General features: G+C 44.1%; 1 pseudogene; it reads left to right on the forward strand.

Annotated features, from left to right (window-relative positions):
* Window positions 1–3476: 3476 nt before the first annotated feature.
* LOC119283994 overlaps window positions 3477–19414 on the forward strand; it is a 51675-nt pseudogene continuing 35737 nt past the window's right edge.

Here is a 19414-nt window from a genome sequence, read left to right on the forward strand (position 1 = left end):
CTGCCAGCTTGCACGAGGCGTGCGCACGGCTCGGCGAGGAGGCCCACTGTGCCGTTTGATTCACGCTAGGCTGTCGTGGCTGGCTCCTTGTCGCTATCTGCACCGTTCGATTTGCCTGGACAACACACACGAGGGCGACCTGCATTGGAGGTCCATGATGGATGGACCGTGGGGCGCTTACAGTCGCGCCTGCATGTGAGGATTCGATGGGCTGCGTCGGTCGCGCAAGCCAGCCAGACGCATGCGGTGGGATTTTAATGTCTCATGAGTCATGCAGGCGTGTTTGCTCATGACTGGTTGTGCGTGTGTGCGCCAGTAGGGGCGGGAAATTAGCCATGCGGTGCGCGTGCTGCGTCACGTGTTCGAGGGGTGTCTGCCAGGGCTCTCTATACACCTGAATGTCCGGCTCTGCCCGACATTATTTCTATATCGAGTTTTGTCGGATGGACGGTTGGATTGGACGTGCAATATTGGATGCCCGTCCTAGGCGTTCCTTAAAAGCGTGTCATGTGCTTCCGGCATTGTCTACCATGTCCTTTTCTTCTGGCCCAAGCACACCGGCTTCCTCTCGCTCCCCTCTAATGGAAGTATTTCAGTGAACTTCTTCGTCGATCCGGCTGCGGGTCTGTGTATGTGCGTGGTACATTCATTTTACATCATTATTTCCTACTGTAATTTACCTTCTTTCAATGTTATATTTCACATTATGATGCCATTCTAATGCCTTCTCCCCCTTAAAATGGAAGTTATATCAAGGGAGAGGAATTATCGGTAGCTGGAATTTTGACCAAAACATTTACAACAGAGATATAAATTATCTAGAGCTCAAATTGCATCAAGAATTTTTGGAGAATTATTTTGGAGTATATAATAAATTATGAAGCAAAAAATGTACCAAACGGGGACCACCAGGTACCCACAAGGGCAGGTGGCTCGACCACTCACCCGGCCGCGCCACCTAGGCTTGTGGGGCCCCGGTGGGTCCACTACCAACATCCTTCTGCCATATATTCCCTTTTTCCCTAAAAAATCAAGAGAAGAGTTTAGGGACTTTCCGCCACGGTCTTGAGGCACAACCAGAGTAGGAACACTTTTGCTTGATTCTGCTAGGGATACTTCCCTCCGGGTGGGGGAAATCAAAACCATCATCATCACCAACGCTCCTCTCATCATGGGAGTCATCATCTTCATCAGCACCATCTCATCTCAAAACGCTAGTTCCTCTCTTGTGTTCAATCTTTGTAGCAAACCTCATAATGGTGTCTGGGGGTGCTAGTAGTGTTGATTACATCTTGTAGTTGATGCTTGTTGGTTTAATTGGTGATAGATTATTATGTCATATTTTTAATCATATATTTATATCCACTGATAATGAACAATATGATGAGTCGTGAGAAGTTTCACTTGTTCTTGAGGACATGGGAGAAGTCTTGTTACTATTAATAATGTGAAGTGGGTTACCATTCAATATTTTGATATTATGTTGTGTTGTTCTTCCTCTAGTGGTGTTATGTGAACATCGACTACATGATACTTCATCATCTTTGGGTCTAGGGGGAGGCATCGTGGAATTAGTTTGTAGATAGGTTGCGGGAGTGATAGAAACCTAAACCCCAGTTTATGAATCATCCCGTGAGGTGTTGTTTTGGATCACATATTTAATGCTATGATTAGATTTATCTTAATTATTTTGCTTGCATTGGCGGATGCTTGCATGGAGGGTATAATCATAAGTAGGTCTTTGTTCAAGTAAGAGAAGTACCTTAGCTCTGGTCAAATCACATAACATACCTAAGTATCTATTTTCTTATGTTTCAAGGATTTTATTATCAATCTCTAAACTACTCTTACTTGCATGGTTTGAATGCTTGGTTCACTCTCGCCTTTTGCGTGAGGGGCGCAATGGGTCATCTACTGAAATAAAGAGAGGACAATTAACTGCCCTTTTCTAGTATGAGTTTGGCGAAATGTGACTACGTTATAGATGGATCTTTATAGATGACGGCTTGTTTTAGAACCGAGACATGATGATACAATTATAAGGATTTATCTACACTGCAATAATTCGATCCCACATGATGAATTGTTCCTAATTTCTGATTAATGTGGTAATTTTTAGGGGGTCTCTAAATAGTATAGGTATAGATAGATAGATGCTTATGAGCCCCCTCCTTAGTTTTGAAGGTACCATGCTGAAAACTCCAACTATTAGGACGAACAAATTTGGGTGCAGGATTGATCTACCGGTGTCCATATTTTGCCCATTCTAGGTTAGTGCTTTTGGGTGGCTGGATACACCGGTTGCGACAGCGACGGCGGCGGCCATAGTAGCCAATAGAGGACATAACTGGCCGAGATAGGTTTAGGCTTTGAGCAAGGAACCAAAGCCAGTAACTAGTCCTGCACATGGAGAAGGTGGAGGCGTGTGTACTCAGCACTAAGGAGACAAAGCCAGTACCAATAGCTAGTCCAATTGATCGAAGGGTGTTTCTTTTACTTGGACCGAAAATGCATGAGTTGTACTCTTTTTGTTCCAAAATATTTGAAGTTTTAGGATTATATGAAGTCATTTTTGTTAAGTTTGGCCAATTCTATAGAATCTGCTAAGCTCTGGAATATAAAAAATGTATAATACGAAAGTATACGCCATAATGAATCAATGAAACAAATTTGGTATTGTAGATGCTGATAAATTTTATATAGACTTGATTGAACTTAATGAAGTTTGATTCAGGACGAACTTAGAAGTTCAATTATTTTGAAACAGAAGAAGTATAATGTCCGATAGATGAAGGAGAGAGGTCCATCTCTTTATAAAGTACATGCGCACGTCTGTGCCTAAATCTACGGCAAGGATGACTAATGGGCTGATCGAACGTATGATTTACTTTAGTACGCGAGAGTTAACGGGGAACGATTAGTGAATGTATGCATATGTATAAGATAACATAATTCATTCTCAGTACTATTCATGAAGTAGCTTTTCACATGGTGGGATTCACGGAAGGCCATATTCACACGTCGTGTGGCCATGAGACAGGGAAAGGGAATGCCCATGTAGAGTTGGCTGAGCCTGATCGAGCGGGACCAACAGACGTGCGCAAATTAATAATGCTGCTTGCAGCCGGACGGAACGGCCGGTCATTATTTTCTTGTTGCATCCGCTTGAGTTGGACGCGGACGTCCTTGTTTCTCTCGCGGGTGGCCTGGCCTAGCTATAGGTGGGACGTCCTCACTCTCTACTCATCTGCAAATAAACGCCCAACTTGTCGGGCTTCTAAGGGCATCTTTAACCTATCCTCTATAATCTTTTAGCGAAGAAAATAAGCAGCTAACCGGACCTAACCAAACTCACAAATGGTTAGAGGAGGATAAATTATTCTCCTTTGCCCGAAAAGTTCGGCCAAGTTTCTCAAACATACTCGATCGGACCCTTCTGCCCCGTCGCCGGCACATCGCCACCGGAAATGAGCCCCATGCCGCCGTCCGGACCAAAAAGGAGGTTCGGCACCAAAAACCTCCTCCGGGCCACCTCACCGGCAACCACCACCGGCAGCAAGGTCAGTGGGATTCCCTTTGCGTCTCCGGTGACGGGAGGCCACCCTCCCGCTTCTCTAGCCACTGGCAAGGAGGCAAGAAAGCTGACAGCGGACGCGTCGGTGCTCGCCGGGGAGGTGGTCAAGAAGAATAAGGTGACTGGTGCACTGTCCTCACCCAGTGCCTTGTACCCCATCTCCCACCCCCTATGGTCACTTCCCCGGTGCGTCCAGCAGCTGCTGCCGTCACCAAGTGTCGTGGCTGCCAAGTGTTCAATGAAATGCCATCAAGGTAAAAATATATATTTTCATTTCAGATATTGCATTGTTTGGTGATTGCTTACGGCCATAGCGTAATGAAGCTTATTGTTTTGTTGTCATAGTGCGGAGATGATAACGGCCGAATTCTTGTCATCTTTGGAGGAGTCACATTTGCTCGTGCTTGAAGATCTCAATTATGACTTAGTATTCGATCAACACGGGGCACCGAAGCCGGATAGACTCAAAAGGAAGGCGGTCAGGACCGAGACACCGTCGCAGAGGTATGATTAAAAACCTGCTCCGTGATTATCGTCTTTAAAATATAACAATGTCCGTGGTCCCTGGCAGAAAAAAACGCTCGCCGGACAGTGTCTGGAGAGCCTGCCGGCCACGCATCCACCAGCCGGATTCCAGAACCGGACTCAGGGGCGGAGGCTAACGCGGGGACAACGCCGGACATTCCTCCTACAGAGGATGCGGATAGAATGTCCGCTAAGAATTCCGAAGTGGAGAGCGCCATGAATCACAGGCGTCGACGGGCCGTACTACGCGACCCTAATTTATTCGAAGAGGTGTTCAACGCCTTCAACTCAGAAGACGCGTACATCCGAGCTGCTCAAGATGGTCTTGCCAGGGCCACAGACTAGTATGTAAAGGATATACGGGTAAGAAAACCTGATAATTATGTATATCAGTAGCCCCTGAGACTTGAAACAGTTGGCAGAACTGATTTAAGGATCATTGTATGCGTAGGTTCTTACAGAGAAGAATATCCAGTTGTCTAAAGAGTCGGAGGAGTGCAAAGCCCAGCTACGGGCCGCAGTTGCCGGAATGGAGGAGTCCAAGAAGGCCTCATCTGGTAATACTTGTCTTGATCGAAAAGAAAGTAATGACATGTACCAGTTGGTATTCGGCGTGCATGCAAATCTAACAATAGATTCTGCAGACAATCCCGGAGGTAATCCAGAGATGTATCAGGGGATGAGCAATATGCTAAACGACAGCTAGAGGCTGGCGAGCGCGTGCTTACACGGGTTATTCGAGAGAAAAATGATCTCCAGGATGCCCATACCCGGCTGGGCGTTGAATTGGGAGATGTTCGGGCCCAGCTTGCAGACTCCGTGAAGGAGAATAAGAGGCTTTGATGCGACATTTTTAGTAAGTGCTCGAACGAACCTTTATACAGTTCGGCGAAGAAGCAGGCTAACAGAGTTATGTCTGTAGGTACACTGACAGGTCGTCCCAAAGAGGAGATGCCCGGATCTGCAGGTGATCTACTACAAGAGCTCTTGCAACTGCACGAACAAGTTCGGGAGGTGATGCAGGGTATTGCCCAGGCCTTGTGGCCTTCCGCCTCCCTGCCCGGAGGCATGAGGGAGCCTGTCGAAATGCTCAAGGGAGTGCGGCACCGCTTCCAATTATGGAAGATATCAGCCTGCCATCAAGGTGGAAGGGAAGCTTGGGGCATGGTGAAGACGCGGTACACCAAGGTTGACCCGAATCACATGGCCGAGGTCGGGCCTGTAAGGTCAGATGGGAAAAAGATCCCCGTTAGTCTGTTATATGACCAGGTAGGATTAGCCGCGAAGTATTCCCAACAGGATTGTAGGCTAGACAGCCTATTGGATGGTATAGAAGAAAATTTTAGTCAGTCTAAGTGACGTTGTACTTCAGATGACATATTTTGTCCCTAGCCAGATTGTAAATCATTTGTCATGACGGACCTTTTCGCTTCAGCCTCCGAACCCGATAGTCCGGAGTGTATCTGAATACCTGCTCAGTTATATAAACCGGGGTACGCGTGGAAACCAGGCGTAGGGGTCATAAGTGCTTAAACAGTCAAGTACCCCACTAGCTATGTTATATTACATGGATAGTAAGAAACATCTTCCAGGGAGAATAGTTCCGTTAGGGATTCCTTTCCCTGGGTACGCATGCATTAATGTGCATGTCCGAGCTGCGAATAGAGACGCAGGATATAAAACATCTGGGGATTTATATTGTAAGTAGGTAAGAAACATCTTTTGTTCACCGACCGAATATTCCCTTATGAACGCTAGCTTCCGGCTTCACCCAGTCTGAGGTACACATCCGGCTGACCCGGCAGTAACAATCGCATAGGTGCTCCCCTTATGCCCTAGCCGAACTAACGGGAACGTAAGGCATAAACACAGGAGCCAGGCAGCCCTGCTTGGCCAAAACTTAAGTCATATCGATGCATATAATGGCGAAAAAAGGTACATATGGAAAAGTGACACATATGTGGTGGGCATAAAGCCCGGAAGATAATTATATTAAGCTTCTGTATAAGAAGCACCCAGGTATAATGAGCGCGCATAGCACGTCAAGATCGTGTAGGCAAGACATACTTGAAGCCTTTAAGGCCACAAAAAGAAATAAAAAGAAAAAGAGGATATAACGTGAAAAATAAAGGCGGAGGTAAGGAGACAAACACTTAGTTCGGAACTAGGCGTAGAATCTTCGGAATCTGGCCGCGTTCCATGAGTTTGGCTCGAGTCGATTATTAGATGCATCACGCAGATGGTACGCCCCTCCGGTGAGAACTTTATCAATGATGAAGGGACCCTCCCACTTGGGCTTGAGCTTGTCCTTTTTCTTCTCTGGTAGGTGTAGAACGAGTTTGCCAACGTTATAAGTTTTGGCCCGTACTTCTCTGCTTTGATACCCGCAAGCCTGTTGCTGATAGAATGCGGAACGGGCCTTCACGAAATCGCGCTCCTCCTCCAGGGCATCTAAACTGTCCTGCCGATCAAGTTCGGCTTCTTTCTCTTCGTACATGCGCACCCGAGGTGAGTCATGAATGATATTGCAGGGCAATACCGCCTCTGCACCGTACACCATAAAAATGGTGTGTATCCGGTAGTGCGATTCGGCGTGGTCCGCAGCCCCCATAGTACAGAGTCGAGCTCCTCGACCTAGTGCGTATCTGATTCCTTTAGGGATCGCACTAGTCTGGGTTTGATGCCGCTCATAATAAGACCGTTCGCTCGTTCGACTTGACCGTTTGTTTGGGGGTGATAGACGGAGGCATAATCGAGCGTAATGCCATGTTGCCGCACCAAGTTTTCACCTCGTCGACTGTGAAGTTGGAGCCATTATCGGTGATGATGGTGTGGGGGACACCGTAACGGTGTACAACCCCTGATATGAAGTCTATCACTGGTCCGGATTCTGCCGTTTTAACTGGTTTGACTTCTATCCATTTGGTGAATTTATCCACCATGACCAACAAGTATTTTTTCCTATGGCTTCCTCCTTTAAGGGGTCCAACCATATCGAGCCCCCAGACCGCAAAGGGCCAAGTTATGGGGATTGTTTGGAGAGCGGTATGTGGCATATGGCTTTGATTTGCAAAAAGCTGGCAACCGACGCAATGTTGGACGAGGTCCTGTGCATCTGCTCGGGCTGTCGGCCAGTAGAAACCTGTCGGCCAGTAGAAACCTGTGCTGGCTGCCGAGTCTGGCATGAATTTCAACCAAGAGCTGCCGCCCTTCCTCTTCGGAGATGCATGTTTGGAGCACTCCGGTCGCTCTTTTCTTATAAAGCTCTCCCTCGTGGACCTCATAGGCTTTAGAGCACCGCATAATGCAACGTGCCTCATTTTGTTCCTCAGGGTGTTCTTGCCTATTTAGGTAGGCTAAGAAGGGTTCTGTCCACGGGGTGATGACAACCATAATCACGTGGGCCGAAGGAGTTATTTCGATGGCGGAGTCTCCGATTACGTTAGAGTGTTCGGGATCTGGGGTTGTGTTCGGATCCGGACTGGTATTGCCGGTCTCCCCTTCCCACACCACGGATGGCTTGAACAGCATTTTCAAGAAGATATTAGGTGGGACGGAGTCGCGCTTCGCGCCGATGCGGGCGAGGATATCCGCCACTTGATTGTTTTCTCGGACCACATGTTGGAATTCGAGCCCCTCAAACCGAGCTGACATTTTGAGGACGGCATTACGGTAAGCCGCCAGTTTTGGGTCCTTGGCGTCAAAGTCTCCATTTATTTGAGATATTGCAAGGTTCGAATCCCCATGCACTTCTAGGCGTTAAATCCCCATGGAGACTACCTTCCAAAGACCATGCAACAGAGCCTCATATTCTGCTGCATTGTTGGAGTCTGTGTATAATATTTGGAGTATGTATTGGACTGTATCTCGGGTTGGGGCTGTCAGGACAACGCCTGCCCCCAAACCAGCCAGCATCTTAGAGTCGTCAAAGTGCATGATCCAATTGGAGTACGCGCCATACTCTTTAGGGAATTTGGCTTCTGTCCATTCGGTGACGAAGTCAGCCAGTACTTGCGACTTAATGGCTCGCCGTGGTTTGTATATTATGTCGAACGGGAGGAGCCCAATAGCCCATTTAGCAATCCAGCCCGTGGCATCGCAGTTATTTATTATATCATTGAGTGGTACTTCAGAGGCCACCGTGATTGAACACTCTTGAAAGTAGTGTCGTAGTTTCTGGGATGCCATGAAGACCGCGTATGCTATCTTTTGATAATGTGGGTACCGTGACTTGCATGGAGTGAGCACAGTGGATACGTAGTATACCGACTTGTGAAGCGGGAACTTATGTCCGTCCATCTCTCGTTCGACGACGAGCACTGTGCTTACAACCTGGTGTGTTGCAGCTATATATAATAGCATGGGTTCACCGATATTTGGTGCGGCTAGGATTGGATTGCTGGCCAAGAGGGCCTTAATTTCTTCCAGTCCGGCCGTGGCCGCATCCGTCCACTTGAAGTGTTCGGTGCATGTCGGTGTACAAAAGTAGGGGCTCTGCTTTTGACCCTTTTACTTGTGCACAGGCAGTCAGAGCCACCCGCCACGACCATGCATAACCGCGCAAGAAAGGGAAGCCGGAGAGAAGGTGAAGGCACAGGACAAACAAGGCAACATCGAGGACCAAGGCCACAAAGTGCAGATGGGTGAAGCAGGTTTCCCCGCAAGACCCTTGCCGGGGGCAGCATCCGCAGCCCCGACAAGCCCCTTACCGGGGCAGCTCACCCACACCAGTGGAGTGGGCCACCCTCGAGCCACGGTCTCCAACAACCATGTTGGACCAGGGCTCGGGAGGCACCTAGATGGTGGCATGCATATCTTTGTGAAGACATAGAATGCTCAAGATCAGATGAGGTATGGAAAACAACAATCCTCACCAAGATCCTTACCGTAGGAATCCACAATGCCAGGATGCCAGCGCGCCACGACAGACCCTTGCCGGGCCATCCGGCAAGACCCTTGCCGGGCCACCCGACAAGACCCTTGCCAGAGGCGACAGCAGGGCCACTGCCAGGCCCACACCAATCAACTCCCCGCCACCGTTCGCATGCAGCTGCCAGCCCAACCAACTGGGCAGGCACCTGCGTGGCAACATGGAGCTTCCAGGCCAACTCAGCATGCACCTGCGTGGTGGCATGCAGATCTTCGAGGAGGCTCCACCACCGCGCCACCTCAGCTACTTGCCTACCTACATGGCACCAGATGCATCGCTGGCCAGGGCGCGTGCCGAGGCAAGGAGGAGCGGCGACGGACTAGACGGGCCTCGCTCCCGTCCCCGATAAAGTGAAGGGACACCTAAGCCTCACATTAAATGCGCTTTGTCCTATAATACCACCGATAAGCTCACAGCGCTGTAGCACTTCCCACCTCCTGTGTGCCACTGTGGCAGCCCCTTTCGCCTATAAAAGGAGGCCCGTGGCGCACTGGAGAAGGATTCGGCTCTTTGGAACCTAGCAGCACCCGGAGCTAGTTCAATAGCTCAAGAACACTAAATACATCCACCAAAGCAGGATCGTAGGGTTTTACGCATCTTTGCAGCCCGAACCTGGGTATATCCCCTTTGTGTTGTCTGCTAGTCCCGCTCTTCTCACGATCCCGCGCCCCGCAGCCATAGTAGGGATTCCAGTGATCCCATAGGTGTTGTTTCCCACCGACAGTGCATCGAAGAAGGAGATAAAGAGGTAGTGCCTTTTCTCCCAATTGGGAGATAAAGCGGCTTAGGGCAGCCATGCATCCATTTAATTTCTGGATTTGCTTGAGGTCTGTTGGGGTAGCCAACTGATGACCCACAAGTATAGGGGATCTATCGTAGTCCTTTCGATAAGTAAGAGAGTCGAACCCAACGATGAGCAGAAGGAAATGACAAGCAGTTTTCAGTAAGGTTTTCTCTGCAAGCACTGAAATTGTAGGTAACAGATAGTTTTGTGATAAGATAATATGTAACGGGTAACAAGCAATGAAAGTAAATAAAGTGCAGCAAGGTGGCCCAATCCTTTTTGTAGCAAAGGACAAGCCTAGACAATTTCTTATAATGAGAGAAAAGTGATCCCGAGGACACATGGGAATTATCGTCAAGCTAGTTTTCATCACGCTCATATGATTCGCATTCGGTACTTTGATAGTTTGATATGTGGGTGGACCAGTGCTTGGGTACTGAACTTACTTCGACAAGCATCCCACTTATAATTAACCCCTATTACAAGCATCCGCAACTACAAAATAAGTATTAAGATAAACCTAACCACAGTATTAGACATATGGATCCAAATCATCCCCTTACGAAGCAACGCATAAACTAGGGTTTAAGCTTCTGTCACTCTAGCAACCCATCATCTACTTATTACTCCCCAATGCCTTCCTCTAGGCCCAAATAATGGCGAAGTGTCATGTAGTAGACGTTCACATAACACCACAGAGGAGAGACAACATACATCTCATCAAAATATCGAACGAATACCAAATTCACATGACTACTAATAGAAAGACTTCACACATGTCCTCAGGAACAAACGTAACTACTCACAAAGCATAATCATGTTCATAATCAGAGGAGTATTAATATGCATTAAGGATCTAAACATATGATCTTCCACCAAGTAAACCAATTAGCATAAACTACAAGGAGTAATCAACACTACTAGCAACCCACGGGTTTCAATTTGTGGTTTTGATACAAGATTGGATGCAAGAGATGAACTAGGGTTTTGAGAGGAGATGGTGCTGGTGAAGATGTTGATGGAGATTGACCCCCTCCCGATGAGAGGATCGTTGGTGATGACGATGGTGATGATTTCCCCCTCTCGGAGGGAAGTTTCCCAGACAGAACAGCTTTGCCGGAGCCCTAGATTGGTTCCGCCAAGGTTCCTCCTCGTGGCGGCGGAGTTTCGTCCCGTAAGCTTGCTTATAATTATTTCCAAGGTAAAAGATTTCATATAGAAGAAGATGGGCACCGGAGGGCCACCAGGGGGCCAGGAGATAGGGAGGCACGCCCAGTAGGGGTGGGCACGCCCCCCACCCTCGTGGACAGGGTGTGGGCTTCCTCTGGTGTTTTCTTCGCTCAATAATTCTTATGAATTCCAAAAATAACTTCCGTGGAGTTTCGGGATTTTTGGAGCAGTGCAGAATAGGTTTCCAATATTTGCTCCTTTTCCAGCTAGATTCCAGCTGCCGGCATTCCCCCTCTTCATGATAAACCTTGTAAAATAAGAGAGAATAGCCATAAGTATTGAGACATAATGTGTAATAACATCCCATAATGCAATAAATATTGATTTAAAAGCATGATGCAAAATGGACGTATCAACTCCCCCAAGCTTAGACCTCGCTTGTCCTCAAGCGGAGGCCGAAATCGAAATATATGTCCACATGTTTAGAGATAGAGGTGTCGATAAAAATAAAATATGGACATGAGGGCATCATGATCATTCTTATAACAACAACATATATAGATTTTTTCATATGATTTCTTATGCTCTAGTAACAATCAATTCACAATGTCAAGTATGGTTCAAAAACTTCATTCGGTACTAACAAACTATAATCTCAGTCATTGAAGCAATTGCAACTTATCATAACATCAGAAAGAGTCAAGAATAGAGCCTTTCAGCAAGTCCACATACTCAACTATCATATAGTCTTCTACAATTGCTAACACTCACGCAATACTTGTGGTTATGGAGTTTTAATCAGACACTGAGAAAGATAGGGGCTCATTGTGTTGCCTCCCAATGTATTCACCTTTGGGTGATGTAAACAATAATAATTCATGCTAACTTACATCCAATTGGATATATATATCAGGATCTTTCAAACACGAGGAGATTGCCAAAGAATAAAATGAAAAAGGGAAAGGTGAAGATCACCTTGACTCAAGCATAAAGTAAAAACATAAAGTAAAAGATAGGCCCTTCGCAGAGTGAAGCAGAGGTTGTCATGTGCTTTTTGGGTTGGATGCATGAAATCTTAATGCAAAACAACATCACTTTATATTGCCACTTGTATATGGACCTTTATTATGCAGTCTGTCGCTTTTATTGCTTCCATAACAAGATCGTATAAAGCTTACTTTCTTCACACTAATAGATAATACATATTTAGAGAGCAATTTTTATTGCTTGCACCGATGACAAATTACTTGAAGGATCTTACCCAATCCATAGGTAGGTATGGTGGACTCTCGTGGCAAAAACTGGGTTTAAGGATATTTGGAAGCACAAGTAGTATCTCTACTTGGCACAAGGAATTTTGGATAGCATGAGGGGGAAAGGAAAGCTCAACATGTTGGGAAGATCAATGACAATATACTTTAACTGAGATGTGAGAAAACATAAACCATTACGTTGTTTTCCTTGTCCAACATAAACTCTTTTAGCATGTCATACTTAATGAGTGCTCACAATCATAAAAGATGTCCAAGATAGTATATTTTTATGTGAAAACCTCTCTTTCCTTATTACCTCCTATTAATTGCAACGATGACCGAAACTATGTTTGTCAACTCTCAACAACTTTTATACCTCATACTTTTTATGTGTGAAGTCATTACTATCCATAAGATCGATATGAACTCTTCTATTCTTTTTATTATTTCTACGTTCTCATGATCATAGCAAAATAGCAAAGCCCTTGACTCAACACTAATCTTTATTATAGATAGCTCACGGACTTGATTACATAAAGAGATCACAAAGCAAAACTCAAAACTACTTGATACCAAAACTTCAATCTACTAGATCAAGATATTACTAAAAGGATCGAACTAAGTAAAACGGTAAAGATATGAGTGTGATGGTGATACGATACCGGGGCACCTCCCCCGAGCTTGGCAGTTGCCAAGGGGAGTGCCCATACCCATGTGATTATGTCTCCTTCGGATGTGGTGAACTAGGAGTTGTTGATGATGTAGGCTTGTCGTCCATCTTCCAAGGCATAGGCTCACCATCGTAGAAGGATGATCGAGTCTCCGGGATCCTCAAATCTGCAGCCAAACTCATGCTCTTGAATCTATATTCATACTCACAGTTTTGGTTTGGTAGGTCATAGATCTAGGCTTGGAGGTGATCGATTTTCTATTGAAGCTTGAAGATGGTCTCCCCAATGATCTTGGCATCTAGCTTGTGGTTTTTGGTGAACTCCGTGATCATCATCTGGTTGGTGTTGAGTCCACGCTCCACCATCCCTTGGCACTTGAAAACTTGTTGCTCCATGGCTTCGAGCTTTGTCTCCACACTTTCGGTATGCCTTGGTCCCTCCACATCGCGGATGTGCAGCACCCCCTCACGCATCTCAATGGTTTGAGGGTGTTGCAGCACCTCCATGAGATAGGGGTTGATAACCCTCTCAAAATACTTGTCCTTGGGAGCGCTTGGAGACGTCATGGTGCTCTAGATCTGTCAGAAAAACAGCTCGAAACGAAAACAGAGGATATTTGCGTGATACGTTGGTCAAAACTTTAGGGAGATTATATAATGAATTTTTACCGACCAAAATACATAACGTGCAAGAAAACGGAATCTGGGAGACACACGAGGTGGCCACGAGATAGGGGGCGTGCCCAGTAAGGGTGGGCGCGCCCTCCACCCTCGTGGAGGCCTCGTGTCCTTCCCAGATTACTTCTTTCTTTCCAAAATTCTTAAATATTGCAAAACGGACGAAAATTGCCATTAGAATTGTTTTGGAGTCGGTTTACTTACTGTACCACATACCTATTCCTTTTCGGAGTCTGAAATGTTCTGGAAAGTGTCCCTTATGTATTCCTCCGGGGTTACGGTTTCAATAATATTAGTTTCAACATTGATCGGATTACCTAAGATATAATGTTTAATTCTTTGATCGTTCACCACCCTCGGACTTGTGCCTTCGAAGTTGTTGATTTTTATGGCACCGGAAAGATAAACCTCCTCGATAACGTAAGGACCCTCCCATTTAGAGAGAAGTTTTCCTGCAAAAAATCTTAAACGAGAGATGAATAATAGCACATAATCACCTACGTTAAATTCTCGCTTTTCTATCCTTTTGTCATGCCAGCGTTTGACTTTTTATTTGAATAGCTTGGCATTCTCATAGGCTTGGGTTCTCCATTCATCAAGTGAGCTAATATCAAATAACCTCTTCTCACCGGCAAGTTTGAAGTCATAGTTGAGCTCTTTAATAGCCCAACATGCTTTATGTTCAAGTTCAAGAGGTAAGTGACTTGCTTTTCCATATACCATCTTATACGGAGACACACCCATAGGATTTTTATACGCGTTCCTATAGGCCCATAATGCATCGTCATGTTTTTTGGACCAATTCTTTCTAGATCTATTCACAGTCTTTTGCAAAATTAATTTGAGCTCTCTATTACTCAACTCTACTTGACCACTAGACTGCGGCTGATAAGGAGATGTGATTCTATGATTAACATCATACTTAGCAAGCATCTTACGAAAAGCACCATGAATAAAATGTGAACCACCATTCGTCATAAGATATCTAGGGACTCCAAACCTCGGAAAAATAACTTCTTTAAGCATCTTAATAGAGGTGTTATGATCAGCACTACTAGTTGGAATAGCTTCTACCCACTTAGTATCATAATCAACAACAACTAAAATATTTGTGTAACCATTAGAGGCAGGAAAGGTTCCCATATAATCAAAGCCCCAAACATCAAATGGTTCAATAACAAGAGAATAGTTCATGTGCATTTCTTGATGTCTACTAATATTACCAATTCTTTGACATTCATCACAAGACAAGACAAACTTACAAGCATCTTTGAAGAGAGTAGGCCAATAAAAACCGGATTGCAATACCTTATGTGCAGTTCTATCTCCAACGTGGTGTCCTCCATATGATTCAGAGTGACACTTGCATAGGATCTCTTCTGCTCATGCTCAGGTACACAACGTCTAATAACACCATCTACTCCTTCTTTATAAAGGTGTGGGTCATCCTAGAAGTAATGTCTTAAATCATAAAAGAACTTTTTCTTTTGCTGGTATGTGAAACTAGGTGGTATAAATTTAGCAACAACGTAGTTAGCATAATCAGCATACCATGGAGCAGTACGAGAAGCATTAACAACCGCTAATTGTTCATCAGGAAAGTTATCACCAATAGGTAGTGGGTCATCAAGAACATTCTCTAGCCTAGACAACTTGTCTGCAACGGGGTTCTCAGCTCCCTTTCTATCAATAATATGCAAATCAAATTCTTGGAGCAAGAGAACCCATCTAATAAGTCTAGGTTTAGCATCTTTCTTTTCCATAAGATATTTAATAGCAGCATGATCAGTATGAATAGTAACTTTGGAATCAACAATATAAGGTCTGAACTTATCACAAGCAAATACAACTGCTAAGAACTCTTTCTCAGTAGTAGCATAATTTCTCTGGGCAGTATCAAGAGTTTTACTAGCATACTGGATAACATTCAATTTCTTATCAACTCTTTGCCCTAGAACAGCACCTACAGCATAATCACTAGCATCACACATAATTTAAAAGAGTAAATTCCAATCAGGTGGCTGAACAATAGGTGCAGTGATCAAAGCTTTCTTAAGTATTTCAAATGCTTCTACACAATCATCAACAAAGACAAAAGGAATGTCTTTTTGCAATAAATTAGTCAGAGGCCTAGAGATTTTAGAAAAGTCCTTAATGAACCTCCTATAAAAATCGGCATGACCAAGGAAACTTCTTATACCTTTTATGTCCTTGGGACATGGCATCTTTTCAATTGCATCAACTTTAGCCTTATCAACTTCAATACCTCTCTCCGAAATCTTATGCCCCAAGACAATGCCTTCATTAACCATAAAGTGGCACTTTTCCCAATTCAACACGAGACTAGTGTATTCACATCTCTGCAAAACTCGATCAAGGTTGCTCAAGCAATCATCAAAAGAGGATCCATAAACGGAGAAATCATCCATGAATACCTCACAAATCTTTTCACAAAAGTCAGAGAATATAGCCATCATGCATCTTTGAAAGGTAGCAGGTGCATTACATAAACAAAAAGGCATACGTCTATAAGCAAAAGTACCAAAAGGGCAAGTAAAAGTAGTTTGTGATTGATCCTCTGCTGACACAGGTATTTGAGAGAAAGCAGAATAACCATCTAGAAAGCAGAAATGTGTGTGTTTGGATAGTCTTTCTAGCATTTGATCAATAAAAGGTAAAGGGTAATGATCTTTCTTAGTAGCTTTATTTAACTTACGGAAATCAATTACCATCCTATAACCTGTAATAATTCTTTGTGGGATCAATTCATCTTTATCATTAGGAACGACAGTAATACCTCCCTTCTTAGGAACACAATGGACAGGACTTACCCATTCACTATCAGCAACGGGATAAATTATACCTGCCTCAAGGAGCTTTAGTATCTCCTTTCTTACCACTCCTTTCATCTTAGGATTCAATCGTCGTTGAGGATCTCTAACTGGTTTGGCATCTTTCTCCACTTTAATTTTGTGTTGGCATAGAGTGGGACTAATGCCCTTAAGATCATCCAGAGTATATCCAATAGTATCCCGGTGCTTCTTCAGAGTTTTCAATAATCTTTCTACTTCTTGCTCTGAAAGGTTAGCACTAATAATAACAGGATATATTTTCTTTTCATCAAGATGAGCATACTTAAGATTATCAGGTAATGGTTTGAGCTCAAACACGGGATCACCCTTGGGTGGAGGGGGATCCCCAAGGATTTCAACAGGTAAGTTGTGTTTCAGAATAGGACCCTGTTGAAGGAACACTTCATATATTTCCCTTCTTTCATTCATAAACATATCATTTTCGTGGTCTAGCAAATATTGTCCTAAAGGACCAGTAGGAGGCACGACAATAGAAGCAAGACCAATAATCTCATCCTTACTAGGTTATTCTCTATCACGGGGTTGTCTATGAAACTTAGCAAAATTAAACTCATGAGACATATCCCCAAGCCAATTGTAACAGTATCCTTTTCACAATCAATCCTAGCATTAACAGTATTCAAGAAGGGTCTACCAAATATAATGGGACAAAAGTCATCTTGTGGGGAACCAAGAACAAGGAAATCAGCAGGATATTTAACCTTCCCACACAAGACTTAAACATCTCTAACAATCTCAACTGGTGAAATAGTATCTCTATTGGCAAGCTTAATTGTAACGTCAATACCTTCTAACTCAGCGGGTGCGATATCATGCATAATTTCTTCATATAAGGAATGAGGTATTGCACTAGCACTAGCACCCATATCACATAAGCCATGATAACAATGATCTCCTATTTTAACAGAAATAACAGGCATGCCTACAACAGGTCCATATATCTTAGCATCTGGTCTAGCAATATTAGCAGCCTGTTCACAGAAGTAAATAACATGCCCATCTAAATTATCATCCAAGAGATCTTTAACCATAGAAATACTAAGTTCAACTTTGATTTTCTCAGGAGGCGTACAAGTTCTATCATTACTCTTACGAACAACAGTCGAAGTTTTAGCATGATCCTTTATCCTAACAGGAAAAGGAGGTTTCTCAACATAGGTAGTAGGTACATTATGATCATTATAAGTGACACTTTTTTCTTCAACTGTAATAGGTGCAACTACTTTTACTTCAATGGGATGATTATATTTAAACCACTTCTCCTTAGGGCGTTCAACGTGAGTAGCAAAAGATTCACAAAAAGCAGCTACTATCTTAGAGTCAAGTCCATATTTAGCGCTAAATCCACGAAAAGCATCGATATCCCTAAAAGATTTAACACAATCAAACTTAGATGTTATACCTGACTCCTTACCATCGTTAGAACCCCAATATTTAGAGTTGCGTTTAATTCTTTCCAATAAGTCCCCCTTGATTCAGTAGTCTTCAGCATATAAGAACCAGCACAAGAAGTATCAAGCACAGTGCGATCATTGAGAGAAAGCCGCGCATAAATTTTTTGAATAATCATATCTCTTGAGAGCTCATGATTGGGGCATGAATATAACATTGACTTAAGCCTCCCCCAAGCTTGAGCGATGCTTTCTCCTTCGCGAGGCCAGAAATTATATATGTAATTACGATCATGATGAACAAGATGCATAGGATAGAACTTCTGGTGAAATTCCAACTTCAATCGTTTATAATTCCAAGATCCCGTATCATCACATAGCCTATACCATGTCAATGCATCTCCCTTCAAAGATAAAGGGAAGACCTTCCTCTTGACAACATCATCGGGAATACCTGCAAGCTTAAATAATCCACAAACTTCATCCACAAAGATAAGGTGTAAATCGGGATGCAATGTTCCATCTCCTACAAAGGGATTAGCTAGCAGTTTCTCTATCATACCCGAAGGAATCTCAAAGTAAATATTTTCAGTAGGTTCAGTAGATTGAGGAGAAACTCCTTGCTCTACTAGTCGGGGTGAAGATACTCTGAATAAGCCCCTCAAAGGATTAGTTTCCATAGTAACAAATGACAATATTTCAGCACACTATATAAATGTTTCCTTACCAAGTTCCACTCACAAAAGTCGCTTCACTCCCCGGCAACGGCGCCAGAAAAGAGTCTTGATGACCCACAAGTATAGGGGATCTATCGTAGTCCTTTCAATAAGTAAGAGAGTCGAACCCAATGAGAAGCAGAAGGAATTGACAAGCGGTTTTCAGTAAGGTATTCTCTGCAAGCACTGAAATTGTAGGAAACAGATAATTTTGTGATAAGATAATTTGTAACAGGTAAAAAGCAATGAAAGTAAATAAAGTGCAGCAAGGTAGCCCAATCCTTTTTGTAGCAAAGGACAATCCTGGACAATCTATCTATTATATACATAAAACAGAAGTCAAACGAGCCATCACGTTCGTCCACATATGCTGAAATTATTTCATCCGTTTGATTAGAAAATTAACGGCTGAGATTTAAAAGTTTTACGTAACGGGCTAACATGTATTTACCAAGTTATTGGACCAGAACATTGTCACGTATATGGATATGCATATATGATACATGGACCAGCACGTTGTCACATATATGGATATGTATATATGATACATGGACGGAAAGGAAAAAATCATCTAGCTGTAATTAATGAGTTTAGGCAAGAATAGTCCGGCCAAGAATAGTCTGAAGCACACGTCAAAACGAAAAAGAATAATCCAAACCTGGTCTGCCAATGATTTAGAGATTTAGGCCTCACTGGTGGAAAAAGGGCCTTTGGTCGCGGTTCGCAACTGCCATTAATCGCGGTTGCGCAACCGCGACCAAATAGGCGCGACTAAAGGCCCCCCCCCCCTTTAGTCGCGGTTGCTTAAGAACCGCGACTAAAGGCCCGTCCATGTGGGCGCCAGGCGGCC

The sequence above is a fragment of the Triticum dicoccoides genome, chromosome 4A, assembly GCF_002162155.2.
Source record: "Triticum dicoccoides isolate Atlit2015 ecotype Zavitan chromosome 4A, WEW_v2.0, whole genome shotgun sequence".
NCBI lineage: Eukaryota > Viridiplantae > Streptophyta > Magnoliopsida > Poales > Poaceae > Triticum > Triticum dicoccoides.